The sequence below is a fragment of the Marmota marmota genome, unplaced genomic scaffold (genome assembly GCF_001458135.2).
Source record: "Marmota marmota marmota unplaced genomic scaffold, marMar, whole genome shotgun sequence".
NCBI lineage: Eukaryota > Metazoa > Chordata > Mammalia > Rodentia > Sciuridae > Marmota > Marmota marmota.
The window spans coordinates 8,171,818-8,176,826 of NW_025999900.1; positions in this window are offsets into that span (position 1 = coordinate 8,171,818).

The following is a 5,009-nucleotide window of genomic DNA, read 5'->3' on the forward strand; positions in this document are numbered from 1 at the left end:
GGCTGGGCTGTCATTGGAAGGTGGTGAAGGAGGGGAAAGCACTTCCTCCCTGGGGGGCTCAGGAGAGCCAGGGCCCCTGGGACATGAATCCCAAAGGTGAGTCTCTGCACCCTTCCTGGGGATGAGGGGTCCACACGAAGCCTTCTGGCAGAAAGGTGTGCGATCAAGACTGCCGCAGTCCGGCTGCAGCAAAATAACCGGGGGGTGACGAATAACTTGTGTACGTTGATACAGCAGGAGTAGGAGCCATTTATTGTAGGACAGGAGCAGTATTTATACATTCCACACAGCTTATCTAATTAGCATAAACTAGATACATCAGTCAACCAATAAAGAATTTCCACACTTAATGGCTTGTTTTTGTTACTTCTCAAACCACTCCCTCTGGCATTTTGCCAGGCACCATCCAGACTTGTTTACGAACTCTAACATTCCCCTGGCAAAATGCCAGGTGTTATTTTGACTTGTTTACAGACTCTAACACAAGACAAGGAGCTTTTACTTAACTGTTCTTTCATCTCCCTTTAAACAATAATTTCCCAAAGACAGGAAATCAAAAGGAGGGGAAAAAATCACCTGCACCCCACCATTCAGAGCCATCACTGTTCATATTGTTCATATTCAGGCAAATCATTGATTCAGATCTTTTAAAATTATTTTTTTAATTATTATTATTATTTTTTTATTTATTTATTTATTTTTTTTTGGTACTGGGGATTGAACTCAGGGCCACTCGACCACTGAGCCACATCCCCAGCCCTATTTTGTGTTTTATTTGGAGACAGGGTCTCACTGAGTTGCTTAGCGCCTCGCTCTTGCTGAGGCTGGCTTTGAACTTGCGATCCTCCTACCTCAGCTTCCCGAGTCGCTGGTATTACAGGTGTGCGCCGCTGCACCTGGCTTTTTGATTGATTGTTGAAGAAAACAAAAATTATAAATTTCATGCTGTTTGTAGCTTGCTCTGGTTAACACTGTCTCCTGGACACTTCCCTTTGCCATGAATTGTCTTCACGATATTTCTTAATGGCTGTCTAGTGTCTCATTGTTCCTTAGGTTATATAATCACCCTTCACATTGAGTAGTTAAATTGGATTGAATTATAAAAATTGTTTTTTTTTAAGTAGAAATGGTCAAATATTGGCAGTTTCATGTGGTTCAACCAAACATGTTGCCCACTGTCTTTCCTTAATTTTGCAGTGCTGGGATTGAACCCAGGTGTGCCCTACCACTACATCCCCAGCCTTTTTTAATTTAATTTTGAGACAGGGTCTTCTTGCTAAGTTGCTGGAGCTGACCTCAAACTTGCGATCCTCCTGCCTCAGACTCCAAGTAGCTGGGATTACAGGTGTGTGCCACCACACCCAGCCAGTCTCATTTTTATAAACCCAGTCCTAAAATTCTTTTTTTTTTTTTAACATTTTTTTAGTTGTTAATAGACCTTTATTTTACTTATTTATATGTGGTGTTGAGAATTGAACCCATTGCCTCCCACATGCCAGGCAAATGCGCTACCGCTTAACCACAGACACAGCCCCCAACCATGAAAATTCTTGTAGGTCAGTGTTTACACATAGACTTTAAATATCTGGAAAAGAAATTGTTGAATACGATATCTAATTTTTAAATAAACACTGAATCTGACAGGGCTGGAATTAGAGTGAATTGAGCCACGTAAGTACAGAGTCAGAACCTGTCTTTATCTAAAATGTTAGTATTTTGTTTGTTAAGGATTTTTTTTTTTTTTTTGGTACAAGGGATTGAACTCAGAGACACTCAACCACTGAGCCACATCCCCACCCCTATTTTGTATTTTATTTAGAGACAGGGTCTCACTGAGTTGCTTAGGGCCTTGCTAAATTGTTGAGGCTGACTTTGAGCTTATGATCCTCCTGCCCCAGCCTCTGGAGCTGCTGGGATTATAGGTGAGCGCCACTGCATCCTGCTCATCATTAAGGATTTTTGGCATTAATTTTGATTATTAGAAATACTTCATTCAAATATGATGTGCCTTCATTACTGAGATGTTGGGGGGGCCCTGAAGCTAACCTGGGTGCCTTACTTGCTGCATTCTGATCTCGGTCCTGAGTGACACTGGTACCTGCCCTTTAGAGTTATGTGGCAGTGCTCCTAAATCTCTGGGACCAGCAGGCCCAGGCAATGCACTCAACAGGTGTGGGTTCTTACCCACTCAGACACTGGCTTTCTCACGTGTGTCCAGCACTGAGCCAGAAGCTGAGGAGGAATAAGACCCAGTGTCTGCCCTCAGTTGTTGGGCTCTGGCGGAGGCTGATGAGGCAGGAGGGCTGTCGCAAGGAGGTAGGGCACATGCTGCGTGTGGCCACTGTTCGCCTAATGGAGGGGACGTCCCTGAGGGTGAGAAATCAGGCTGTCTTCACAGGAGCACATGCTGGTTAGACAGGAAGAGAAGAAACATCAGGCAGAGGTGCGGCCTGAGCAAAGGCTTGGTGTGGTCACCCCAAATCCAAGGTCACCCCAGGGTGGAGGAGAACTGGGTGAGAAACAAGCCTAGGTGGTGGTAGGGAAGAGACTGTCATTCCATCTTAAGTGTTCTCTTCCCAAGCCACAGGGGACTCCAGGACAGCCCAGTCTAGAACAATCCACGCAGGCGGCCATTCTCCCTGTGTACCGGAAATAATGATGATGTTAATGTCTGCTATTGATTTCTTCTTATGATTTTTAAAATTTTTATTTGTGGTAAGGATGTGTAACACAAAAAGTACCATTTTAACCATTTAGTAGTGTGCAGTTCGGTGGCATTAGGACATTCACACTGTGGCACAACCAGCACCATATTGGTCTCTGGAATTTTCTTTGCAGACTCAGACTCAGTCCCCAGGAAGCACTGCCTCCCACCTTCCCCACCATTCTACTTCCTGTCTGTGTGATTTTTGTTTTTCGCTACTAAGAATCAAACCCAGGGGTGCTTAATCCTGAGCCACATCTCCAGCTCTTTTTTAGCTTTTATTTAGAAACAGGGTCTTGCTAAATTGCTGAGGGCCTTGCTGAGTTTCTGAGGCTGGCTTTGAACTTGTGATCCTCCTGCCTCAGCTTCCTCAGCTGCTGGGATTACAGGTGTGTGCCACTGCACCCAGCCCAGGTGTATGAATTTGACTAACTTTAGTACTTCATATAAATCGTATGTGTATGATATGGAATCACATCAATGCTGACTCTTTGTGATGGTTCCATCCATTTAACATGACTTCAGGGTTCATCCATGATATAGCATGCGTCAGAATGTCCTTCCTTTTTAAGGCTAATGAATGTCCCATCATGTGTATTCCACATTTGGCCAGCCCGCCCATCTATCCATCCATCCATCCATCCACACACACCTGGATTGCTCCTGTCTTTCAGCTCTTATGAAGAATGCTGCTATGAACGTGGGTGGAAAAATAGCTATTCAAGACCCAGCTTTCCATTCCTTTGGGTATATACCCAGAGGTGAAATTGCTGGATCCTGTGGTAATTCTATTTTTAATTTTTTGAGAAACCACCATACTGTTTTCTCATTTTTATTATTTTCACCAGATAAGGGAGCTGAGGCATCCAGCGCAGTGCCTACCCCTAGTAAATGTGCAGGGAACCTTGGTGGGCCGGATGAGGCTCATGGAGGTTGAGTAACTCTGTGGTAGGGGAGGAAGGGATGGGAAGTGCAGGATTCGAACTCAGAGACCAACTCCAGGGCGAAAGTCTCCTTGCCTCTAGGATGCGTGGCTCCCGGAGAAGCCCTGAGAGGGCCTGGCTTTCCTCAGTACCATGATAAGTCTCTGTCTTTTCTTCCCCTTGAGGCAGAGGCTGGGGACACAGCCCTCCGGGGAGTCCCCTTCCCTTTGCTGCAAAGATTGTCAGTGATGGATAGGATCATTGTGACTCTTGGGAAAGAAAGGGGCAGGCAGGTGGCAGCTGCAGTCACCTGGGTTGAGAAGAAAAGCAACAGCTCGGGCAGTTCATGGCTAATACAATCCCAGAGTCTTTGCCATCTGCCTGAGGCCAGGGCAGTAGTGACTGCACTGTCAGCTGACTTTTCCTCGTATGCCCATTGGACAGGGTTTGTACCCAACGTCCCACAGCACCTGGTCTATGGCGAGCACTCAGAAGCTGCAGTGATGGAACTCCAGGGACGACTGCATACCCAGCCTGGGCTAAGAGCTTGAGGCATGTCTTACTTAATACTGCAAGTGAGCTGGGGTGTCCTTATGGGCTGATGACTGACTTTGATAGGAACCCCATTTTACACGTGCAGAAATCCAGTCTCAGAGAGGACGTGCCAGCTGATTGACAGTAGTGCTGGGGTATACAGCCGGCAAATGGGCTCCTAACCACACAGAGAGAGGGAACTCCAGCGCAGCTCCAGACCTCTGAGGTGTATGTGGTTCCACTCAAACCCCCACTGAACCCTGGGAGTGGGACAGAGGGAAAGGAACAAGAGAGAAGGGGGACAATTCCACAGCTGGTGGACTCCCACTCTCCCTGCTTGCTGTGTTCCCTGAGCCCGGTCGGGGGGAGTCTCTGTTCTTTGTTGTAGCAGGGCTGTGGCTGCATCCCTGTGCTGACAGGCCACCAGCTGAACCCTCCGTGCCTCCTGGGCTCAGCGAGCTCATGTGACCCCAGGGGAGATGGCTTGCTCAGTAACACTGACGTCATGCTCGGCTCCACGTTGTGTCGTGTTTCTGAGATCTGAATCTCACAGGTCTGCACTGGGGAGCCCAGGACCATTCTGTTACTCCAGACACAGCCCTCCTCTGGCAGGTGGGAGCTGGGTGGGAGCTGAGCCTGTCCCCAGGGTTTATCTAAATCCCAAGCAACCGTGACGGGCATTAAAGAAACAATATCCATCCTGAAGCTGCTTCCTGCTGGTGAGTACTTGTGTCCACAGAGTTCCTCAAAGGCCAAGTGTTGGGATTATTAATTTTCCTGAGTTCCATGGTGGGTGGGGTCTGTCTCAAAGGGCCTGTGAGAGTGGTTGGAATTGATGATGGTTCCCT